General features: G+C 44.8%; 1 protein-coding gene across 7 annotated transcripts in view; it reads left to right on the forward strand.

Annotated features, from left to right (window-relative positions):
• TOM1L2 (target of myb1 like 2 membrane trafficking protein) overlaps nucleotides 1-25,589 on the forward strand; it is a 113,415-nt gene that overhangs the window by 12,265 nt on the left and 75,561 nt on the right. The window contains exon 2 of one of the 7 annotated variants that reach the window (XM_029058064.2): nucleotides 24,421-24,433. The exons of the other annotated variants lie outside the window; for them this stretch is intronic. The gene's annotated coding sequence lies outside the window, so the exon portion shown is untranslated. The remainder of the gene's footprint in view (nucleotides 1-24,420; nucleotides 24,434-25,589) is intronic. 7 annotated transcript variants of the gene reach the window in all.

Genomic DNA, 25,589 nt, shown 5'->3' on the forward strand with positions numbered 1-25,589 from the left:
ATCGGTTTGCGCTGGGGTAGATACAAGATAATCAGGTTGGACACAGTGTCTGTTTCATGTAAGACTTACAGTCCAAGTCGGATAGAGGAGGATTTAAATCCCATTTTGCAGATGAGGTAATTGAGGCAAAAAGAAGTTGTGACTTTCCTAAGGTCTCATGGCAAGCAATTGGCAGATTTGGGATTAGATGTTTACTGTGGGTTTCTTATTCTGTAAAACTATAAACCATCCTGTAAAAATACTTATGGTACCCCCTTTACGGTTTAAGGACTGTGAGGATAGGGACCGGTTAGAATAATGCTTTTAAGTTGGCAAGAAATGTTGTTGATGATAATGATACCTCTGTTCTCATTTCATCCCATTCTCTCTCCTCACTGACCACGTTCCCATGCTTTTCTTTCTTCACACCCATACTTCTTCCCTCAAATCTAAATGTGCATTTTAAACCATTCCCACCCTGCCAAAAAAGGAAAAAAGAAGCAAATCATGGCAAACTTTTTGTCATTGCCCATTAACTTTCATTCATCCATTCAATTGTATTTACTGAGTGCTTACTGTGTGCAAAGTCCTGTACTAAGCATTTGGGAAAGTACCATATAGCAAATGAGCAGGGACATTCCCTGCCCACAACGAGCTCACAGTCTAGACTGCAGGAGACAGATACCAATATAAATAAATAAAATGACAGATATGTTCAAAAGTGCTTTGGGGCTGGGAGTGGGGAAGAACAAAGGAAACAAGTCAGGGTGATGCAGAAGGGAGTGGGAGATGAGGAAAAGTGGGGCTTGGTCTGGGAAGGCCTCTTGGAGGAGATGGGCCTTCAATAAGGCTTTGAAATGGGGGAGAGTGGTTGTCGGATTAGAGGAAGGAGGGCATTGTAGGCCAGAGGTAGGATATGGTCCAGTTGTTCAGGGGCCTGGGGGGAGAAAGGGCAGCTCTCTATCGCCTTTATATTAGTCGTCCCCTTCTCTTCCATTGGATTTTTTGTTCATATGCCTACCCCCGTATTTTTTGCCAGGATTTTGTTTTACACCTCTGGTGGGACCTTGCTGATGACAGGAAAAAGCTGGGGGAAAAGAGCATGGGGCTGGGAATCAGATGACCTGGGTTCTAATCCCCGATTCTGCCACTTAATCGTAGTCATTATTATTAGAGGTATTTTTTATGGAAGTAAGTGCTTATTATGTGCCAGACCATGTAGTAAGCTTTGAGAAAGGTACAAGCTAATCAGGTCGGGCACAATCCATGTCCCACATGGGATTCACGGTCTTAGTCTCCATTTTACAGATGAGGTAACTGAGGCATTGAGAAGTGAAGTATTTGTCCAAGGTTCGTTCAGTTCATTCCATCACTTTAATTGAGTGCTTACTGTGTGCAGAGCACTGTACTAAGTGCAAGGTTGCCCAGCTGGTGCGTAACAGAGCTGGGATTAGAACCCAGGTCCTCTGACTCTTAGACTAATGCTCTTTCCTCTAAGGCACCTGCTTCCATATCTGTTAAATAGGTACTTGGTAAGTGCTTACTATGTGCCAAGCACTGTATTAAGCACTGGGGTAGATGCCACATATCAGTTTGGACAGAGTCCCTGTCCACATGGGACTAACTTATATACATATTTGTAATTTTATTTATTTCTGTTGGTGTTTTTCTCCCCTCTCTAGGCTGTAAGGTTGTTGTGGGCAGGCAGTGTTACTGTTTATTGTTGTATTGTACTTTCCCAAGTGCTCAGTAAATATGATTGAATGAATGAATGACTCAGTCTCAGTAGGAGTGAGTAGGATTTAACCCTCATTTTACAGATGAGGAAACTGAGGCTCAGAAACTTGCCCAAGGTCACAGAGCAGGTAGGTGGCTGAATAACTGGGATTAGAACTCAGGCCCTCTGACTCCCAGACACGTGCTCTTTCCATTAGGCCATGCTGCTTCTCATGCCGCTTACTTAGAACTGATCCTATGATCTTGTATCTGTAAGGTAGTACAGTGCTCTGCACATAGTAAGCGCTCAATAAATACTATTGAATGAATGAATGAAAAGGTAGGATCTAGCTCCCGTGATAGGTGCTGCCTTTGATTCTAAAAATTTCAATGCTTGTCTAAAACTCACTGACCTAAAGGTTGGGGGGAAAAGTACATATGTAAGGCATGAAGCTGAACATACTTCCATAGGCCTTCCAGCCTTAGAAGCCTAGGAGATAGCAAATTTTGATATATGGAAAGACAAGCACTGTGCCTTATAGTAGGGCAAGGACAGTGAGGGAGATTGCAAAACTGTTTATTTTGATATATATAAATACTCTCAGAGAACAGCTCGTACCCATTTTGATTCTGCTGCCTGTGCATTGACACTGCAGATTGCTAAGCCATGTATTTTTTGAAATGGGTACTAAATAATTAAGGGACAAGTAATGTGGTGTTTTTAACTTTAATTGATGCTTTAGTTCATTTGAAGCTGTTTCTAATCAAGTTTTATCCTTACTGGTCCTCTAGATAATTGGTTTCTGGGGATGGTTCTCTTTTAACACGAAAATGATCTTCTAAGCACGTTCTGTGTGAAATCAACCCTTTGGTTTTGGACAAGGTCAAAAGAGGTATTTTAGTAGTCGTGTCCTTATTCACAGGCAACCGCAGATTTCTTTTGGCCCCAGATGAGGTAGGATGGTGGCGAGCATCCCTTGCTCCCGGCTGATTTACGGCTTTGGGAATCGCCCGCGAAGGATCCTCTAGCAGCAGCCCAGAGACCCAATTTTCCCCTGTGCAATCCTGCAGACGTCTCAGGGAGCGTTTCTTCTCAATGCATTAGGGCTTGTCACCAGGAATTTAACATGGGGAAAGAGAGAGAGGTCGTTTCCCCCGAGATCTCCCTGCTGGGTCGGTTCGGCTTCCCTTTATTCTGTCAGAAGGCTTCCTTCGTTCCCAGTTAGCCCACATGTTTCTGTGCAGGTTTTTTCCACCCTTACAGGGGATGGACATTTGCTTTAATTTATGTGGGTTTTTTTTTGTTAATGGTATTTAAGTGTTTAAACACTGTTCTAAGAGCTTGGGTAGGTCCAAGTTAATTATGTCACACCCAGTTCCTGTCCTGCATGGGGCTCCAGTCTAAGTCAGAGGGAGAACAGGTATTTAATCCCTATTTTACAGTGGAGAGGCACTGAGAAGTTAAATGATTTACCTAAGGTCACACAGCAAGCAAATGGCAGAGCTGGGGTTAGAACCCAGGCCTGTGCTTTTTCCACTAGGCCACCTGAACCCTAAATGAAAATTGGGGGTGGGGTGTGTGTGTGTAATTTTTAGCATGAGAAGCAGGTGTGTTTTCATTAGGGAGAGCAAACCTGAATCCTTCAACCCCTTTCACGCACCCACCCAAGAGCAACTGCTGGTCTGATTCAGTTCATTTCCTGACCTTTCGTGCTTTTAAAACCTCCAATTGTCTAACACCACTGATTGTAGATACTCTTGAAGTTTGTTTCACAGGAGTGAGAAAGAAGTTAGTGATTATCCAGCACAGGGACAGCTTATAGAACCTGCACAAGGCCAGATAACATTTGTAATTAATTATTGATATTATTGAGTGTTTACTGGGCACAGAGCCTTGGGAGAGTACAATAGAGTAAGTAGACATGATTCCTGCCCTCAATGAGCTTAGAGTCTATTGGGAATGACAGGCATCAAAATGAATTACAGCAGAGGAAACAACCAAGTATAAGGGTATAGGTATATAAGGGTTGCATTTCAGTGGAACGCAGAAGTCTCCAGGGGTACAGAATCTGGTAATCCATCAATCAGTCACATTTATTGCCATTAGTAATGATCATAAAATCTTGAATTGGTGCCTTTGGTGACAGGATATTGGAGGTCAGTGGGAGTGGGGCTGCAGTGGAAAGACTAGACCGTGGGCAAGTCACTTGACTTATCTGTGTCTCAGTTCTCTCATCTGCAAAATGGAGATTAAGACTGTGAGCCCTATGTGGGACAGGGTCTGTGTCCAACCTGATTAACTTGTATCTACCCCAGATCTTAGAACAGTGCTTGGCACATAGTAAGTGCTTAAATGTCATTATTAATTATTATTAAATATGTGGGGTAAGAGGGGCTTAAGCACAAGGAATTGTATCTACAGATTCCCCAGTGGAACACAGTAATTGGTTCCAGTAATTATTACAAACTGGATTTTTCTGAATGATGATGATGGTATTTATTAAGTGTTTACTATGTGCCAGGTGCTGTACTAAGCCCTGGGGTGGGTACGAGCAAATTGAGTTGGACACAGTCCTTGTTCCTCGTGAGACTCACAGTCTCAGTCCCCATTTTATAGATGAGGTAACTGAGGTACAGAGAATTTAAGGGACTTGCCTGAAGTCCCAAGGCAGACAAGCAGCGGAGCTGGGATTAGAACCCATGACCTTCTGACTCTCAGGTTCGTGCTCTATCCGCTATGTCATGCTGCTTCCAAATGTAGTTATTGCCAGATGGTCAGAAATTTTAACCAACAGTTGGGACTTTTTAAGGTATGAGTCAGAAGTCAAGAAAGCCTCCATGTTTTGAAGGGGATAAAATGGACTCTGGTGTATAATAGATGTGCTTCCAGGAGCTATGAGTTAGCACCCACTATATTACTAGACACTTTTCCAGGATGTGCTATTTTAGCCAGCCTTATTTAAAAAAAAAAAAAGCACCTGCCAGTGCATAGTGCCATTTATCTTTGTACTCCTTGTTCCTGCAACCTCTGGAAAACTTAAAGTAAAGCAGAGGCTGCACATCATCAGTGTACAAATCTTCAAAATCAAGAGATCTGTACCAGTGACCTCAGAATCACCTAAATTTTTTTTGTTTGTATTTGTTAAGCGCTTACTATGTGCAGAGCACTGTTCTAAGCATTGGGGTAGATACAGGATAATCAGGTTGTCCCACGTGAGGCTCACAGTAAATCCCCATTTTTTACAGATGAGGTAACTGAGGCACAGAGAAGTTAAGTGACTTGCCCACAGTCACACAGCTGACAAGTGGCAAAGCCTGGATTCAAACCCATGACCTTTGACTCCCAAGCTCAGGCTCTTTCCACAGAGCCATGCTGCTTCTCAAAATTTGCGTCTTTATCATGCATTTTAGATCAAACACTGTTAGAGAATTAGAGAATGCCCTTCTGATAACATGTGTCTCGATAGAATTCTACCGCAGTGTTGGGAAATGTGGCTTTTGGAATGTGCGAGGTGCCGGTCAAGATGCGGATGTAATAGCACAAGTTCCCAAGCACTTAGCCCAGTGTTCTGCACACAGCAAGCGCTCAGTAAATGCGATCGAATGAATGAATTTCTCCTTAACATGGGATCTGTCAGGAATGCACCTCCCGTAGTAGAGGAGAACGCCTTTTACCGTATCTATACCTGCTGTGTGTTTTCAAATATGCCACTGACAGTCCCAAGTTGTGCCAGTGTTGAAGGAAACTGAAGCATCAGTCAATCAGCGGTATTTATTGAGCGCTAATTGTGGGTAGAGCACTAAGCATTTGGGAGGTTACAGTACCATGACCAAGTTTCATTCTGCGTCACATGCACCGAAAGGGAGTTCCTTGCTGGGCTATTGCACAGGTCTAGCTATGTGTTCGAGCCTCACTCTTGGTTTCCTAGTCTCTGTGAAGCTTTCTGCTTAAGGAGAGAAATTCGGTTGCTACTTGCCAGGCTAATGTGTGTTTGCTGCAGTGGCCTCCCAGCAATCTCTGTTCTGTTGGAAACTTGGCTTCTTTGGGTCTTTTAAATGGTCGTCATCATCATCAGTGGCATTTATTGAGCTCTTACCATCTGCAGAACACTGTACTAAGCGCTTGGAAGAGTACAGTACGACAATATTGGTAGGCAAGAGTCCTGCCCACAGAGAACATTTGAAGATTACTAACTAGCGATGCTAAAGCTTTATGACGTACAGTCTTTGATTGGCAGGCTGAGATGAACATCTGATACGTGTCAGAAAACTCCCAAAAGGAATATGGAAGAGCAGAAAGAGAACCCGTTTTGTCTATTAGATTGTTTAGATGATTAGATTGATTAGATGGTTGTTAATAATGTTGGTATTTGCTAAGCGCTTACTATGTGCCGAGCACTGTTCTAAGCGCTGGGGTAGACACAGGGGAATCAGGTTGTCCCACGTGGGGCGCACAGTCTTAATCCCCATTTTACAGATGAGGTAACTGAGGCACCGAGAAGTTATGTGACTTGCCCAAAGTCACACAGCTGACAAGTGGCAGAGCCGGGGTTCGAACCTATGACCTCTGACTCCAAAGCCCATGCTCTTTCCAGTGAGCCACGCTGCTTCCCACATTCCCAATGGTTCCCATTGCCGAGTGGGCTTGGGGGTCATCCAGAGGAAACCGTGAAAATAATCAAACGTAAAAACAGCTGTCATATTAGAGCTCCTCTTGATAGCCTAGAGACTAAATTCTTGCAGGAGAGTAAGCTCATCCTCTAGACTGTAAACATGTTGTGGGCAACCAGTTAGTCTTATTTATTAAGCACTTACTCTATGCAGAACACTGCACTAAGCACTTGGGAGGGTATAATACAGCAAAAAACACATTCCCTGCCCTCAGTGAGCTTACAGTCTAGAAGGGAGACGGATATTAATGTAATAAAATTTCAGGCAGGGAACGTGCCTACCACCTCACTCATATTGTATTCTTTCAAGTGCTCAGTACAGTGCTCTACACACAGTAAGTCCTCAATAAGTATTACTGATTGAGAGGGAGGGCCAAAAATATTCTGTACTAGGGTATTAAATTTTAGAAAAAAGAACATGAATATTTAGGAAAAAGCTAAAAGTAGCAGCTAGGGAACTTAAAAGGAGACTCAGGTGAAACATATCTCACACAAAGTCTAGGTGGTCAAACAGCAATCTTTTTTGGTTAATTAGCAAAGTAAAATACTCTTTATACGATTTTGACTTGTGTAATCACCTCCATTGCATAATTTCCCTGCTTTCTCCCACCTGTGGCTGAGGAAAAAAAGATAATTTTTCTTATTATTAATAATAATAATGATAATTGTGGTTTTTAAATGCTCACTATGTGCCAGGCACTGTTCTAAGTGCTGGGTAGATACAAGATAATTGGGTTGGACTCAGTCTGTGTCCCCCATGAGGCTCACAGATGAGGGAACTGAGGACCAGTGGAGTGACTTACCCAAGGTCACAAAGCAGGCAAATTGTGGAGCTGGGATTAGAACCTAAATCCTTCTGACTTCCAGGCCTGAGCTCTAGGTGCTAGCTGCAGGAGCCGGGGGTAGGATGAAGGGGTCAGATTAGAACGCTGTAAATGCAAACTCAGGCTGCAGGATTTTCCTCTTTGAAGTGTGCATCTTTGCAACAGGGCAGGAGGAGTTACCACATCACATTGAATTGCGATGGTATGCAGCCCTTAACAGAGCACTATAGAAGAGGACAGTCCCAAGTAGTAATAATAATGATGGTATTTGTTAAGTGCTGACTGTGTATCAAACAGTGTTCTAAGAGCTGGGGTAGATACAAGCTAATCAGGCTGGCCACAGTCCTTTTCCCACGTGGGGCTCACAGTCTCAATCCCCATTTTGCAGATGATGTGACTGAGGCCCAGAGAAGTGAAGTGATTTGCCCAAGGTCACACAGCAGACAAGTGACGGAGCCGGGATTGGAACCTGGGTCCTTCTGACTTCCAGGCCCCTGCTGTATCCACTAGACCATGCTGCTTCCCAAGTGTCCTCCTATGTTTCTGTTTCTTCTCTCTCTCTTTTTTTTCCTCCTGCTCCCCTTTTTGGTAGATTTAATTCCCTCCTATTCATCTCACCTCTGTTCTGGGGGTACAAAAATCTGTGCAAGATGGGGCAGTTATGCAGATAACTTCAGTGTCAAAAGCAGGATATAGTGGAGGCACTTTGATCATGGGGTAAAAGATGAAATGATAGGTGAAAAGGAGATAGCCAAGAAGTCAATGAATTCTTTCTTAAAGAGGATACTCAGAGTGTTTCAAACACTCAGGTTATTTTTTGGAGCAGACAGGCCAAAGAAATCGGATCAAGTTGTGATAATCATCATTGGGCAGGGATTGTGTCTATCTGTTGCCCAATTGTCCATTCCAAGTGCTTAGCACAGTGCTCTGCACATAGTAAGCACTCAGTAAATACTATTGAATGAATGAATGAAGCGTTAGATTATTTTAGACCAAATTGATAAACTCGTTGAAAACACATCTCCAGGATCCAAAAGAAGCAGCAGGTCTAGCGGACAGAGCACGGGCCTGGGAGTCAGAAGGACCTAGATTCTAATCCCAGCTCCGCCACTTGTCTGCTATGTGACCTTGGGCAATCACTGCACTTCTCTGGGTCTCACCTACCTAATCCGTAAAATAGTGATTAAGACCGTGAGCCCAAGGTGGGACATGGACTGTGTCCAACCTGATTTCCTTGGTATCTACCTCGGCGCTTAGAACAGTGCCTGGCACGTAGTAAGTGCTTAACAGAGACCATTAAAACTACCCCCCAGAAAACCTAAGGGTACTGAAGGAATTTGGAGAAGTTGTGGAACTGCTGGCAAATGTGTGTAACTGATTGTTAGAAATTGGCAGTATAGCTCTCTTCTTTTAAAAAGGTTCCATGAGGAAACCAGGAATTCGAAAGCTGCAAATTCAGATGCTAAGAGATACTTACTTAGCACAAGGAGAGAATCAAGGAAGTCAACCGTCTCGCAAAGGCAAAGACCGTAAGCTTCTCATGGAAATGTGTCTTCTACCAACTGTGTTGAATTATAATAATAATGTTGGTATTTGTTAAGCGCTTACTATGTGCCGAGCACTGTTCTAAGCGCTGGGGTAGACACAGGGGAATCGGGTTGTCCCACGTGGGGCTCACGGTCTTCATCCCCATTTTACAGATGAGGGAACTGAGGCACCGAGAAGTTAAGTGACTTGCCCACAGTCACACAGCTGACAAGTGGCAGAGCCGGGATTTGAACCCATGACCTCTGACTCCAAAGCCCGGGCTCTTTCCACTGAGCCACGCATGTGGGCCGGGTAGTAGTTGAAAGATCAGGACTATTCGGGCTGGAACGATGAAGGCTGAGAAACATGATTAAAGTTCATAAAGCCATGAAGGGAGTGGACCGAAGGTAATTTTGGACTTGTACTTTATCACCAGAGCTGCCGGGCCCATGTTAGGGTTTGAAGCTGAAGGGCTTGAAACAAGCCAGGGGAAAAATCTTTTCACCCAGTGGATTGCAAGCAAATGGAATTTACCACAGAAAGTTGTGCCTGTAGAAAATGTCCCTCGGTTCAGGAGGGGTTTGGATAAAGTCATGATGAGAGCTCCATGGTGGAGATTATTGTTAGTCTTGGCAGCAGGAGTTTCACAAGATGGAGGTTTGGGCCATTAAGAATAGTGAATAATTATGGTATTTAAGTGCTTACTATGTACCAAGCACTGTTCTAAGACCCAGAGTCAGCTGTACAACACCAGACAAGGACTAAAGATGACCATTCAGCATTCAGAGCAGTCAGGGGAAATAGAGGATTAAAAACTCCAGCAAGGAGCCTGTGGATAGCTTGGTTAGAGGCCTTAGTAATTATGTCTGAGCCAGATTCCCCAACAGAATAATGGCCAAAGTTCAGATTCTTTCCTTCAGTTCTACTTACTGAGTGCATACTGTGCAAAGCTCTCTACTAAGCGCTTGGGAGAGTTCAGTATAACAATAAACCGACACATTCCCTGCCCGCAACGAGCCTCCAGTCAAGAGGATGAGCTTGCGGTCTCAAGGATTGAATCACTATTACCCATCGGAAAGAAATCCGAAACTTACTACAGTGCTTTGCATACAGTAAGCGCTCAGTAAATATGGTTGAGTGAGTGAATGAAATACAAAGAGGTTTACAGAATGCTATTAAAGCTGCAGATGCAGAGGGAAGCTCATAGTAGGCAGGGAACGTGTCTTTTAACTCTGTTGTGTTGTACTCCCCTAAGTGCTTAATACAGTGTTCTCCACACAATGCTCAGTAAATACCACTGATTGATTTGTTTGATTACCAAAAATTGCTCATCTGTATCACCTTGGTCATGTGGACACCCTAAGGCTTTTGCTTGGGGAAATAAATGGACAAGCTGCATGGCCTAGTGGATAGAGCCACGGGTCTGGGAGTCAGAAGGACCTAGATTCTAATCCCAGCTCCGCCACTTGTCTGCTGTGTGACTTTGGGCATATTATTTCACTTCTCTGGGCCTCAGTTCCCTCATCAGTCAAATGGGGATTAAGACTGTGAGTTCAATAGGGACTATGTCTAAACTGATTAGCCTGTAGCTACCTCGGCGCTTCGAAAAGTGCTTGACACTTAGTAAGTGTTTAACAAATACCATCATCATCATCTTACACCAAAATGACACCAATCTTACACCAATTTGCTCACCCCTGCTTCTTTTTCTCCCCAAGTAAGGATTAAACAGAGAGCAATACCTCACCATGCTTCTGGTGAGCATCAGGCAAGGAACAGAACAGCACCCAGATTAACTGAGGCATATTTTCCCCCAAAATTCCCTTTGAAGAAGGTTCTGCCCTGCACAGAAAGGGATGGAGTTGTTCCACTACCAACAGCCAAGCCAGACTCCTCCCCCAAATCCTCAGTAGCTTCAGGGATTTGGAGGTAAAACCAGCTCCTTGGAATGGTTGGTTTTTAAGTTCTGGTTCTTTCCTACCCTGCAATTTTCTCTCAAAGCCTTTCAGCCAGGTCTGTTGAAAAGGGTTTTTAAAGCACACTGCATTCGGCTGTGACCTCACCGCCTAATGGTTATTAGAGGGGAAAGTTAGAAATGCTACAATACGCGGCCTTAATATGAGGTTTGATTCAAGCAAGGAACTCAGACATACCTTTGGGTCATCTTTGGTCTGATCCAGAACGGTAGCATTGATGTTTTGTCATACGATTTTTTTTGGACCTAGAAAAGTGACCACATATGAGGATGCCAAGAAGCGCTAACCAAAATCATCAAGGAAGAGGGAGAAACTTCCATTTGAAGATAGAAATGAAAGGATTTGGATTCAGTCTAGAAAGATGAAGATTGAGAAAAGGCATGATTGGATCTTAAAGACTCATGAAGTTGTGGTTAGGGTGGGTGATAGGGTGAACATGCATTGTTCGCCAGTCCTGCAACAATAAGATTAGAAGGCATTATTTAGAACTTGGAGGTAGAGGTCAAGACAAACAAATGGAAATACTTCTTCAGATCATTGCAGTACATGCATGGGATTTGTAATTTTAGGAAAGTGCAAAGATCCAAAAGGTCAGTATGTGAAAGAGGAGTTTGAATTAGAAGCAGTGTGGCTGGTGGAAAGAACCCTGATTTGGGTGTCAGAGGACCTGAGTTCTAATTCCAGCTCCCCCCATTTGCCTGGGTGGTCTTCGGCAAATGACTGTCTGGGCCTGTTGCCTCATTTGTACAATGGGAATTTAATCAAAGAATTGTATTTGAGGGCTTATTGAGTGCAGAGCACTATACTAAGCACTTGGGAGAGTACACTATGACAGAGTTGATAGACCCCTTCCTTGCCCTTAAAGAGCTTATAGTCTAGAGTGGGGAGACGGATGGTAATATAAATACATTATGGATATATACATAAGTGCTCTGGGGTGAGGGTGGGGTGATTAAAAGGTGCAAATCCAGGAGCAAGGGTGACACACAAGGGAGTGGGAGAAGAGGAAATCAGGGCGTAGTTGGGGAAGGCCTCTTGGAGAATGTGATTTTAATAAGGCTTTGAAGTGGGGGGGAAGAGTGATCGTCTGTCGGATATGAAGGAGGAGGGAGTTCCAGGTCAGGGCAGGATATGGACGAGGGGTCGGTGGTGAGATAGATTGAGGTACAGTGAGTATAGGTTGGCAGTGGAGTAGCAAAGTTTGTGTGGGCTGAATTGTAGGAAATCAGATAGAGTAGGAGGAGGGAAGGTGATTAAGTGTTTAAAGTCGATGGTAAGAAGACTCTATTTGAAGTGTATGGGCAAACAATGGAGCTTCTTGAGTGGGGAGACATGGACTGGATGGTTTTGTAGAAAAATGATCTGGGCTGATGCAGTAATCAAGGCAGGATAAGAACAGAGCTTGTATTAACATAGTAGCAGTTTGAATGAAGAAGAAAGAGCAGTGATGAGAAGGTTGAACCGACAGGATCTGGTGACAGATTGAATACCTGGGTTGAATGAGGGAGATGAGTTGAGGATAATGCCAAGGTTACAGGCCTGTGAGACAGGGAGGATGGTGGTGCTGTCTACAGTGATGGAAAAGTCAGATTTAATTCCTGTTCATCTTCCCCACCTTAGACTGTGACCCCCATCTGGGACAGGGCCTGGGTCCAACCTGATTGTCTTCTATTCACTTCAGGGCATAGTATATTGTAAGTGCTTAACAGATTCCATTATTATTGTTATTGTTATTTTAAGGGACATTAAGGATGTCAACTGGGCTATCCTTAACCTGCAGAATGTATGTTAAGGAGGGCTAACATTGCACTTTTAGATGCATTTAACATTGCATCTCGTTACTGTGGTGGGCGACAGAATGCCCACTGGGTGGATGAGATCCAGACATGACATCTTTTGGTTCTTAATAAGTTTTGAAAGATTTGAAAATGTCTTTGCGGGTGTTTAACTCATTTTTGCAAGTAAATGCAAAACATCTCCCAGTGACCATGGAGGAGCAGGTCAAGGAGTTATACATGAATTTCACCAGCATTCGTTGCTACTTTCCTGGCATTGGTTGGCTGAGGGAGGGAGTGACTCATTCTCTTTCTGGTTAAAACACAGGTCATTGGAGCCAGAGGCTAAAGTGGGTTGGGTTATGTGGGAGGGAAGGTCGTTTATATGCACTCTGTGACGGGTGGAGCTTGTTTTTAGACCTTCTCAAATGATAGGATGACGTGGAAAATCAAGGGGAAACGGTCTGGTAAGAATGTGGTGTAATGACAATGATAGGGATGATAATATTTGTTAGGCACTTACTGTGTGTCAAACACTCTTCTAAATCCTGGAGTAGATATAAACTAATCGGGTTGGACACCATTCATGTCCCACGTGCAACTCAGTCTTAATCCCTCTTTCACAGATGAGGGAACTGAGGCCTAGAGAAGTGAAGTGACTAGCCCAAGGTCATGCAGTCAACAAGTGGCGGAGCCGGGATTAATATCCAGGTCGTATCGATAGCCAGATCCATGCTCTATCCACTAGGCCAAGCTCCTGGGTCTGAAATCTGCTTATCCACCAGCATTCCTCAAGATAAGGAATCAATCAGTCAATCAATGGTATTTATTCCCTTTATTCATCTCTCTCCCTCTGGCCCCGCAGCACTTATGTCTTATACTGTCAAGTCGTCTCTGACTCCATGGATACATCTCTCCCAGAACCTCCACCTGCAGTTGTTCTGGTAGTATATCCACAAAGTTTTCTTGGTAAAAAGAAGCAGCGTGGCTTAGTGGGAAGAGCCTGGGTTTGGGAGTCAGAGGTCGTGGGTTTAATCCCGGCTCTGCCACTTGTCTGCCGTGTGACCTTGGGCAAGTCACTTAACTTCTCTGTGCCTCAGTTACCTCATCTGTAAAAATGGGGATTAAAAAATGTGAGCCCCACGAGGGACAATCTGATTACCCTGTATCTACCCCAGCGCTTAGAACAGTGCTCTGCACATAGTAAGCGCTTAACAAATACCATAATTATTATTAAAAATCTGGAAGCGGTTTACCATTGCCGCCTTCAGCGCAGCGAACTTGAGTCTCTGCTCTCGACTCTCTCCCATGCTGCTGCTGCCCAGCCCAGGTTAGTTTTGACTTGTAGCAGATTGCCTTCCATTTGCTAGCCACTGCCCAAGCTAGGAATGAAGTGGGTATGCCTCTACTTGACTCTCCCTCCCGTAGCCAAGACTGATGGAGTTCTAGAAAGTTTCCAGGTGCAGTCCTGAGAGCGGCAGCACTTATGTACATATCTGTAATTTATTCATTTATTTACATTAATGTCTGTCTCCCCCTCTTGACTGTAAGCTCGTTGTTGAGGGCAGGCAATGTGTCTGTTTTATTGGTATATTGTACTCTCCGAAGTGCTTAGTACAGTGGTGTGCACACAGTAAGCGCTCAGATGTGGCTTAGTGGATAGAGCGTGGGCCTTGGAGTCAGAGGGCCTGGGTTCCAATCCCGGTTCTGCTACGTCTGCTGTGTGACCTTGGACAAGTTACTCAATTTCTCTGGGGCTCAGTTACCTCACCTGTAAAATGGGGATTAAAAGTGTAAGCCCCAAGTGGGACAGAGACTGTGTCCAACCCGATTAACTTGGTATATTCAAGTTGGCACATAGTAAGCTCTTAACAAGTACCATTATTGTTATTATTAGTAGTAATAATAATAATGCCTACGATGGATCGATTGATTGCCGAGCACCTGAAATTAGCACTTGGGAGAGTACAGCAGACAGGTTCCCTGCTCACAAGGAGCTTACGGTCCAGAGGAATCCACTCTATTCATTGCGAGACCTCTTACCACTCACTCCCTCAAACATTCATGCAAATCTTATTATTACAATGTTGGCGATCCTATCCCAATATCCCATCACATTACGCACAGGCCTGTGTATGTGTTGAATTATTGTGAATGTTTACCAGCAGACCAGTGGCTCCGTGAACTACAGTTAAAATTTATCAGCCTTTGATGGGTAATTCGGGATAACATGAGAATTGTGTGTTCCAATAACTCACTGGAGATTTCCCCCCAGCCTTTACAAGCTATATGTCTTCAGCACTCATATAACAGCCCTAATTACCTTTCATGGGTGAGATGTTTCAATAATTCAGAAATGACTTAACCCTAGAAAGTCTGCAAGAAGACCTCTCTTGAAGATTTTCAATGAGGGTAGGGAATGTATCTGTTGTTGTATTTTACTCTCCCAAGCGCTTAGTAGAGTGCTTTGCACTCATTAAGCACTATAAATATGAGTGAATGAAGCATTTTCTCATAGAAAATGAGGTGGACCAGAAATACTAAGTGACCAAAAAAGGAGGAAAATAGGTCAAAGGAAAACCCAATCTCTTGTGAGGGTCAACATTTTAAATAACTCATTTGGGAGCCGGTTCACCGCAGAACAAAAAACAAAGATGCAGCAGAACGAAAGGCAGTCTCATTACTCACCCAAGGAATTCAGACGGAATGATGCAAACCCCACACTGCCCAGAGCGATCAGGGGTGGGATGGAGAAACAATACGGAATGCATACAAAACCAGCCACTGTTTGGGTGGGGAGGGACCGGCTGAAGATGATCTGACACTGAAGCAAGCCGCCGGCTATTAATAGAACTTGTTTCAGTCGGGCCTACTTATGTCCTCGCTCCTGTCTGCGCACTTCCTCAGGAAGCCTCTGGTTATCAAAAAAACAAGCAAGCTCGGTAATAACTACCTCACTTTTCCAAAAGGGCAGCTGGTAACTTTTGGAAAACAGGTACATTGTGCTCTTGGTTTAATTATCACTAGCTCAGCTGACCTGGCAGTTAGGGAGCCCTGGACAAGGCGGTAATGTGCACACATGCACGTACACGCACAGGCACATAAGCATGTGTGTACATGCACACAAGCATGCATTTATGAGCACACACAAGCACGCACATGTGCGTGCACACATGGGCACACACATTTAAAAGCAAACATAAAACTAGAGGGCAATCTGAATTCTTTGTTCTCCAGATAAGACCATCTAACAACAGGACTGGAAAATTCTACAGGTTACCCCAGCCAGGCAAAATCCGGAGATGTGCTCATCGTGGGCAGAGAACGTGTCCGTTATATTGTCACACTACTCTCCCAAGCTCTTAGTACAGTGTTCTGCACACAGTAATCGCTCAATAAATAGGATTGAGTGACTGAGGTGGACCGATCATCATCTCATCTGTCCGAGACTTCAGCTTGCAGTACCACCAGTACAATCCAAAAGCGATACCCAGACCATCAAGTCGGCTAAGAGGTGAAATGTTGGTGAATTAAGATGCCTGTAGGGTGTTCTGTGATGATATCACGAAGCAAGGAAATCTGGCTAAAAAGTATAAATTTATAGGTGTAAAACACAAATTGGCCCTTCCCCAAGATGTCACGTAAGGAGCCTTCAAGTCTGATTGTGGTAAAGAGATCCCATCAAGACAGATACTGTGGAAATGGAAGACTGAAAATAAAACTTGCAACAGAGAAAAAAAATACATCAACACCTTCGTGCTCAAAAGCCAAAGGGAGACTGACAGGCACCTGGCAAATCATTAAATAGTGGGAGCCTCTTTTTGCCAGTGTCTGCCTTTTCCGTTGGATATGTTGCCGCATTTAGTAAATTTGTTTGGGAACTCTGTTCCTTTGCAGGCTCTCGAAAGCATTTTTTTTTATTAGGAAACACGTAAGAAAGCAGTGATTTATGGCCGGATGGTTTGGGAGCTAAATGGGTTTTTAGCAAAAGCAAAGGAATGCAGAAAGAAATTGCTTCTAGGAAAGCCGACCACTCTCCTGAGTACTCAGACTACAATGCAGTAGAAAGGGAGTCATTTTGCTACTAGAATAAGGTTTGATAAGGTTCAGAGTCTGGTAAGATGCACTTATATGAATGTTTGTCTTCCCCTCTAGACTGTAAGCTCTTTGTAGGCAGGGAACGTGTTGACTGACTCTGCTGTATCGTACTCTCCCAAGTACAGTGCTTTGCACACAGTAAGCGCTCATTAAATACCATTGATGCTGCTGCTGATGAATAAATACCACTGATTGACTTAGGACTTCCTCTAGGCTGTAAACTCGTTATGGACAGGGAACGCGACTGCTAATTCTATTGGATTATACTCTCCCAAGTGCTTAGTACAGTGCTCTGCACGGAGCGCTTCAGAGACCACTGATTGAGTGGAGCTTCCATTTTAAGCGCTCAAAAAAGCACATTAAATGCTATCTAATTTGGTCATATATTTCCAGCCTTCTCAAATTCAGTGAGTATTGCATTCTTTGCCCAATGCTATAGAACTGGGCATAGGAAGCCTTCCCAGAGGAATCTCTGAAATGCCAGTTCCCATCTGGAGATGACACTGCTTGCAAATGTTCAGAAAATTCATTTTTCCTACGCATTTTACTGTTTGTATTCTTAGCCTCTGCTGCAAAAGGCTGAATTTTTTTCCTCCAAGAATCTTGAGATCATACTCTGTGATTTTTTTGTTGTTGTTCTCAAGATTCTTAAATATTAGCACCAAATAAACTCCCAATAAATTGTGTGCACGAAGCCAAGTACTCAGTTGGAAGATGTCCAAAGCAGAAGGGGCCGAAAAATTAGGGTGGGGGTGTCGAGTACTTTTAGAAATGGTTTATAGATTGATGTGGCAACTCGCATTTGGATTTGAAACCCTCAGAATCGTTGCACAGCCCACAGGAAGAAAGGGTTGGCCTCACCCAATACTGAAAAATCTGATTGAATGACGTTGGAATTTATGACCTTTGACTGTTTTTTTATTTTATCTTCTGTCCAAAAGAGTGGTAATGGGGTGTGGAAGCTCTCACTCAGTTTTCCTTTAGAAGTGGAAGGAGAAAAAAGGAGGGCTTGTTTGTCAGAGCTTGCTTGGGTTATAGATTCAGGCATGTGTCCCTGGATAGAAGTGGTAAGATTGGTACAGACTTCAGAACAAAGGCTTCCCTCTTGGCTTAAAAACTCTAAGTGGGGCAGGACTCTGGACCAATAGAAATGAAATTTATTAAGCAGCTGTTGGGTACAGAGCAACCATACTGAGTGCTGAGAAAGAGTATTCACGTGATGATGATGACGTGTTTTGAAGTCCTTTCTCTGTGCCAAGCACTGTACTAAGCTCTGGGGTAAATACACGATAATCTAAGTAGTAGGGAGAATAGGTATTGAATCTCCATTTTGCAGTTGAGGAAATTGAAGCACAGAGAAGTGCCTCAGAGCCACCCAGCGGGCAGGTGCCGGAGCTGGGATGAGAACCCAGGACCTCTGACCCCCAGGCCTGTGCTCTGCCAACTAGGCCATCCCTGGGAATTTAGACATGGTCCTTGCCCCTCAGAGGGAACCAATTTGCCCAGGTGCTGAGTATATGGTAAGAAATTATAAATACCCTCATTAAATTAATAGTCAGTACCATAGTTAAATTTTTCGAGAGTTCTAGAGAAAGTAGGCATGGAGTTCATTTTGATTTTTTTTTGTGACTCTTCCCAAAGCACAAAAGAAAGTGCAGGATTTGGAGTGAACTTTTCAATCGAAGGCAAAAATGTGCCCTTTGCCGACTTGACCTTTTCTTCATGACAAGCACAAAAACTGAATTTTTAACTTAGAAATTCTGAGCATTTGATACTGCTTTTCCCATTATAGTGGAATGTTAGCCTGTGCTAGCCTGTTTTCTGTAGGGAGGCTTTTTGTTATATTTATTAAGCTCTTACTATATGTCAAACACTCTTCTAAGCACTGGTGTAGATGCAGGTTAATTAGTTTGGACACAGACCCTGTCCCTCGTGGAGCTCACCGTCTCGGAGGGAGACAGGACATCTGGGGCATAGAGAAGTTAAGTGACTTGCTCAATTGGCAGAATCAGAATTAGAACCAGGTCTTTTGACTCCCAGGCCCATGTTCTTTCCACTTGGCCATGCTGCTTCTTAGGGGAGAAATTGTGAGCCTGTAGATTAGTGGGTGACTTCTTAAAAAAGAAAAAAGTTTATAAATGTGATCCTGAATTCTGTGGATATATTTCAAAACTATCTTAGATACTTGTGCAGTGCGGGGTTGGGGAGATCCACTCAGAATGATAATAATAATATTGACGGTATTTGTTAAGGGGCATACTTTGTGCCTGGGGTACAAAGTACCCCACTCTAAGCACTGGGGTAGATACAAACCTAACGGGTTAAACACAGGTTAGGGAGGGCAAATAGGATGAGGTAATGAGGGTTTAGTGAAGAAGACCTCTTGGAGGGGATGTGGTTTTAGTAGGGCTTTGAAAATGGGGAAAATTGTGATCTGTCGGATATGAAGGGGAAAAGTTCCAGGCCCGAGGGGAGGCGTCGGCAAGGGGGTCGGTGACAGGAGAGAAGAGATTGAGGAACAGCCAATAGTTTGGTGTGCCCTCCCTCCTCATGTTCACTCATTCAGTTGCATTTATTTACATTGCACTCATTCAGTGCATTTACAGAAAACTGTACTAAGCACTGGGGAAAGTACAATACAATAAACAGTGTTATTCTCTGCCCACAATGAGCTCACAGTCTGGGGGGCAGCGGGGAGACAGGCATCAATAGAAATAAATAAAATGACATATATGTCATATCCAACAGACAATTATTCGCTCCCCCTTCAAAGCTTTATTGAAGGCACTTCTCCAAAAAGCCTTCCCTGACTAAGCCCTCCTTTCCTCTTCTCCCTCTTCCTTCTGCATCGTCCTGACTTGCTCCCTTTATTCATCCCCCCTCCCAGCCCCACAGCCCTTATGTCCATATCTGTCATTTCCTTGTTTATATTAATGTCTGTCTCCCCCTCTAGACTGTAAGCTCCACGTGGGCAGGGAATGTGTCTTTTGTTGTACTCTCCCAAGCACTTAGTACAGTGGTCGGCACACAGTAAGCACTCAGTAAATGTGGTTGACATGTCATTAACAAAAATAAAAAGGACAACCTAGGGAGGTGCCTGAGGAGGATAGGAAGCTCCCCTAATTTCACAGCCTGGGTCCTTTAATAATAATATTAATGATGGTATTTGTTAAGCGTTTACTATGAGTCCGGCGCTATACTAAGCACTGGGGTAGATACAGGCAAATTGGGCTGGACACAGTTCCTGTCCCACGTGGAACTCAGAGTCTCAATCCCCATTTTACAGATGAGAGAACTGAAGCCCTGAGAAGTGCGGTGACTTGTCCAAGGTCACTCAGCAGGCAAGTGACAGATTTGGGATTAGAATGCAGTCCCTCTGACTCCAGGGACCATGCCCTCTCTGGTAGACCACACTGTACATATCTGTAATTTTGTTTATTTGTATTGATGTCTGTCACACTCTAGGCTGTAAGCCCGTTGTGGACAGGGAATGTGACGTATTGTATGCTGTCAAGCACTTAGTACAGTGTTACGCACACAGTAAGCGCTCAATAAATATGATTGAAAGAACAAATGCTTCTCTCTAATGCCCCTGTAATCCGGTCTCAGGGGTCTTGGCACCATGGTCTGATTCTTCCTCTTCTTACCACCCAACCCTTCCCAAGTCAGAAATGCACTATTATTACTTTGTCAACTCCCTCGAATCAGGTCTCTGGTAAGAGAGAGTTAATTTAATAGTCTTGCTCCGATTGATTCTTTCGATTTCTGGAGGCAGATATATTTTTAATGTTATAAATGGTGTGATGTGATGAGGAGGCTCTTTCATTTTGACCTCGCTCAGAAGGGCGGCTATTTCTGGTGTCGGTCAGAGTGCATTAGCTTTAATGGGCATGCTAGGTGTGAGCCATAGCAAACTCTTCTTGTGTGCTTGGGGAATTATGACCAATCACCAGTCATCTATGCACTTCGATCTTTGACCTTTGGTTATCTGATATTCGCCCCGCCCCCCAACCCCACAACATTTAGGTACATATCTTTAAATTATATATCATAAAATTATTTAGTAATATTACCTTCTGTCTCCTGTAAACTGTAAGCTCGTTACGGGCAAGGAGTGTGTCTGCTGATTCTGGGCAAGCTCGTTATGGGCAGGGAATGTGTCTGTTGTTATATTGTACTCTCACAAGCGCGTAGTACAGTGTTCTGCACACAGGAAGCGCTTAATAAATATGATTGAATGAATGAGTGAACTCTCCCATGCCCTTAGTAATAATAATAATAATGTTGGTATTTGTTAAGCAGTTACTATGTGCAGAGCACTGTTCTAAGTGCTGGGGTAGATACAGCGTAATCAGGTTGTCCCATCTGAGGCTCACAGTTAATTCCCATTTTACAGATGAGGTAACTGAGGCACCGAGAAGTTAAGTGACTTGCCCACAGTCACACAGCTGACAGGTGGCAGAGCCGGGAGTCGAACCCATGACATCTGACTCCCAAGCCCAGGCTCTTTCCACTGAGCCATGCTGTACAGTGCTCTGCATACAGTAAGTGCTCAGTAAGTACATTGATTGAATCAACCAGTTATGAAATAGGACTTTACAGTTGAAAGAGGAAGACGGTTCTGTCTTTTGGCCATTTCTACACCGTGGGGCCTGCTGTCCTTCACTGTCACCTAAGGCACGGGGTGAACAACACCTCGTCCTCCAGGTTTGTGATATTTGGATGTTTCCTTTTTGGGACATTATCGAGAGGACCATTGCAATCTTATTGTCTAAGCTTGCAGAAATGAGCTTGGAGATAGAGTTGCTGCTGCAGGAGTGTGACTTAGGGAAGTGGGTGGTCTATAAATGCACTTAGTTTTTGTTTGTTTTTGTTTTTAATGGCATTTGTTAGGCACTTATTATGTGCCAGGCACTGTACTAAAGTCTGGGGTAGATAAAGTTAATCAGGTTGGACAAAGTACCTGTCCCACAAGGAGCTCACAGTCATAATCCCCATTTTACCATGAATCACTGAGGCACAGATGATAACAACATCTGATAAGATAATAATAACAGATGGTCCTGGGTTCTAATCCCGTCTCTGCCGCTGGTCAGCTGTGTGACCTTGGGCAAGTCACTTAACCTCTCTGTGCCTCAGTTCCCTCATCTGTCAAATGGGGATTAAAACTGTGAGCCCCACGTGGGACAACCTCATCACCTTGTATCCCCCAGTGCTTAGAACAGTGCTTTGCACATAGTAAGCGCTTAACAAATACCACAATTTATTTATTTAATAATAATAATGGTGGTATTTGTTAAGCAATTACTATGTGCAGAGCACTGTTCTAAGCGCTGGGGTAGATACAGGGTAATCAGGTTGTCCCACATGAGGCTCACAGTCTTAATCCCCATTTTACAGATGAGGGAACTGAGGAACAGAGAAGTTAAGTGACTTGCTCACAGTCACACAGCTGAGAAGTGGCAGAGTCAGAATTCAAATCAATAACCTCTGACTCCCAAGCCTGGGCTCTTTCCACTAAGCCACGCTGCGTCTCTGAGTCTTCGTCTGAGTCACACAGCAGACGAGTGGTAGGGCTGAGATTAGAATTCAGGTCCTTCTGACTCCAGGCCCTTGCTCTGTCCATTAGGCCACACTGCTTCCACACAGTAAGAGCTTAAATGCCATTAGTGGATTGATGTGCATATCCACTTTTGTGACTATCACAAGCCAAATTCTCATTTCAGTTTTATAATAATAATGTTGGTATTTGTTAAGCACTTACTATGTGCAGAGCACTGTTCTAAGCGCTGGGGTAGATACAGGGTCTTCAGGTTGTCCCATGTGGGGCTCACAGTTTTAATCCCCATTTTACAGATGAGGGAACTGAGGCACAGAGAAGTTACGTGACTTACCCACAGTCACACAACTGACAAGTGGCGGAGCCGGGATTTGAACCCATGACCTCTGACTCCCAAGCCCAGGCTCTTTCCACTGAGCCACGCTGCTTCTCTTTTTCCGTCTCAAACCCCTATTCTTCATGCCCCTTGCAAATATCTTAGCCAAACTCATACATCTTTCACCCTTGGTCACGTTGTCCTTCATCTTTCCCTTGCTCTGACCTCCTTTTCTCACTTTCATCTCTCACCTTTTTATCCCCTTTCCCTCAGCTTGCTCTTTCATTTGTCATGTTCCTTCTTTTAGACTCTCTTACTCTTTGGCTTTCCTCATTTTTCTCTCTCCCTTTCTCTCCCCTGTCTGTGCCTCTGTCCCTCTCTCCCTCTGTGTGTGTGTGCGTGCGGGCGTGTGTGTGTAAAATATTTCAGGAAATTCAGTGACTGCATTTTAAGGGAATTCCTGTTGGAAAAGAACTTGCATCACAAGCTGTAGCCTCGTGTGTCTCATGAAATTCTACTCTGTCTGTTGTTGGGTCGGGATGAAGTATTTCTTTATATTGAGAAGCAGCGTGGCTCACTGGAAAGAGCACGGGCTTTGGAGTCAGAGGTCATGGGTTCGAACCCCGGCTCTACCACTTGTCAGCTGTGTGACTTTGGGCAAGTCACTTAACTTCTCGGTGCCTCAGTTACCTCATCTGTAAAATGGGGATTAAGACTGTGAGCCCCACGTGGGACAACCTGATTCCCCTGTGTCTACCCCAGCGCTTAGAACAGTGCTCGGCACATAGTAAGCGCTTAACAAATACCAACATTATTATTATTATTATGTTGGTTTGAGGAGGCTGTGGTGCCCCGATTAGGCCCGGGCATGAAATTGTGTCTCCCACAGAGCCTCCCTATGGACCACGTCTCTGTCTCTGGAGTAATGGGGATCAGTTAGGCAGTTGTAGGAGGTTCTCTATGGTTAAAGAAATTTATAAATTACAAAGAGGGCCTCGGATTTGGCTTGAACTGTCATGTACCTCCTCTGCTAGGCCACTGTTCGTTGTCCTCTCCTTGGCAGCCCCCTTCCCAGTCCCACTCACTGGCCTGAGGTAGCTGCAGGGCCAGTAGCCGGGAGGAAGGCAAACACTAGCCCGGTTCTTCCGTGATAGAAGGGAAAGTGGAGAGCACAGCTGGCAAAGCGGTGTGGCCTAAAGGAAAGAACGCAGGCCTGGGGATCAGAGCACCTGGGTTCTTAATCCGGACTCTGCCCCTCGCCTGCTGGGTGAACTTGGGCAAGTCACCTCACTTCTCTGTCTCAGTTTCGTCATCTGTAAAATGGGGATTAAATACCTGTTATTCCCCCTGCTTAGACTGTGAGCTTCGCTAAAGACCACGTCCCACCTGATTATCGTATATCTTCCACTGCATTTAGCATAGAGCTTGTGTTTGTTATTATGGTATTTGTTAAGCACTTACTATATGCCAGGCACTGAACTAAGTGCTGGGTTGATACAAGTTAATAATGATGGTATTTGTTAAGCGCTTACTATGTGTCAAGCACTGTTCCAATCGCTGGGGTAGATGCAAATTAATCAGGTTGGACACAGTCCCTGGCCCTCGTGGGGCTCACCATCTTAATCCCCATTTTTACAGAGGAAGTAACTGAGACCCAGAGAAGTGAAACGATTTATCCGAGATCACCCAGCAGACAAGTGGCAGAGCTGGGATTAGCATCCAGGTCCTTCTGACTCCCAGGCTGCTTCCCTACCCTAGGGTTTACCAACTCTGTTTTGTTGTACTCTCCCAAGTGCTCAGTACAGTGCTGTGCACACCACAAGTACTCAGTAAATGCCACTGATTGATAGTGAGGGTGAGTCAGCATAGTTTGTCTCTGTGTGTGTTGGTTGGGGCCCCTTCAATACTCCATTATAATAAAATGAGAGGGAGGTGTGGGAGAGCTGAAGAATAGGTCTGTTTCTCTTTCCTCTTCCCAGGTGGTGGCTACAGGTGGGTCTTGCCGAGTGTCTGCATAGAAAAGAAGACCCAGCTCATTTCCTCCCTCTCCTTTCTCCTAAACGTCAACTGGGGCAAGAGGCTGGAGCTCCTCAGTTCGGCTCCGGGGACGGTGTCAGGAAACTGGGCCGTAAGCAGGGATCGTGCCCAGAAAACAAGGAAGCCCTAGTTGTCTCTTCCCTGGGCATTTCGTCCAAGGGCCTCGAATCGTCTGGAAAATATCCAGTGGAATTGAGCCGCCTCTCTCCCAGTTCGGGCTGGCAATCCTCTCTGCTCGTGGGGTGGGGAGGGAAGGCACGGCGCCCTGGCCGCTTGCCGAAAGCCACCCCGCAAGCACCCGGGAAGAGAGCCTGAAATCCTGCTCCCTGCTGTCCCTCCCCACCCTCCCAGTCCTCACCACTAGCCAGCCCTGCCTCTCTGGGCACGGTACAAAGTGGAAAATCAAGTTTGTCACCTCTTCGGCTTGAAATAGCTCACCTCCTGCCTCGGCATCTGGAGAGGATCTTATGCCGCGGCATTCCCGACAACCTCCCCGGCGCGGACGAGGAGGGCCGGTGACGCATAAGTTTAGCAGCTTCCCTCAGAGTCACATCCAGTAAGGCCTCTGGCAGAGCCGAGGTAGCTCGCCTTCGTGTCCTTCTGATTCTGGGCTCAGAGCCCCGCCAGGGGTTGGCAGCATTTTTATATGGTGGGCAAAGCTAGGAAATGGTGTGTGCCAGGCAGGAATATGAGCTGGAGGGATAAAGGGGTGCAGTGCCAGGCTGGGAACTATAGTTTAACACTTTGGGAGCCCCTTATGCGGCTGCTGCCCCTAAGCAGGTGGGGAAGAGTGGCAGAAACCCTGAAGAGGTGGCAGGGGACGCGAAGAGATCTTTGGCCATCTTAGGGTGGTGACAGCTGATGGCAGGGTGGGGTTGGTAGGCTGGCAGAGTGGCTCGGTGAGTCATCCTTAAGCATATGGGCTGAGACAGCAGCTCCTGTCCTAGGTGATACTGCTTCACACCATCCAGTTTCAGAGCCCATTGCCAGCCATCTCCCCACTTCCCTCATTCTTGTCTGCAGATTTGGAGTAGAGCAGGATTGGGCTACTGCAGGGTGATGTCACTTCCAGTCTAGAGCACAGGCATTTTAGTCCATTGGGAAGCACGGG

The sequence above is a fragment of the Ornithorhynchus anatinus genome, chromosome 2 (assembly GCF_004115215.2).
Source record: "Ornithorhynchus anatinus isolate Pmale09 chromosome 2, mOrnAna1.pri.v4, whole genome shotgun sequence".
Classification (NCBI taxonomy): Eukaryota; Metazoa; Chordata; class Mammalia; order Monotremata; family Ornithorhynchidae; genus Ornithorhynchus; species Ornithorhynchus anatinus.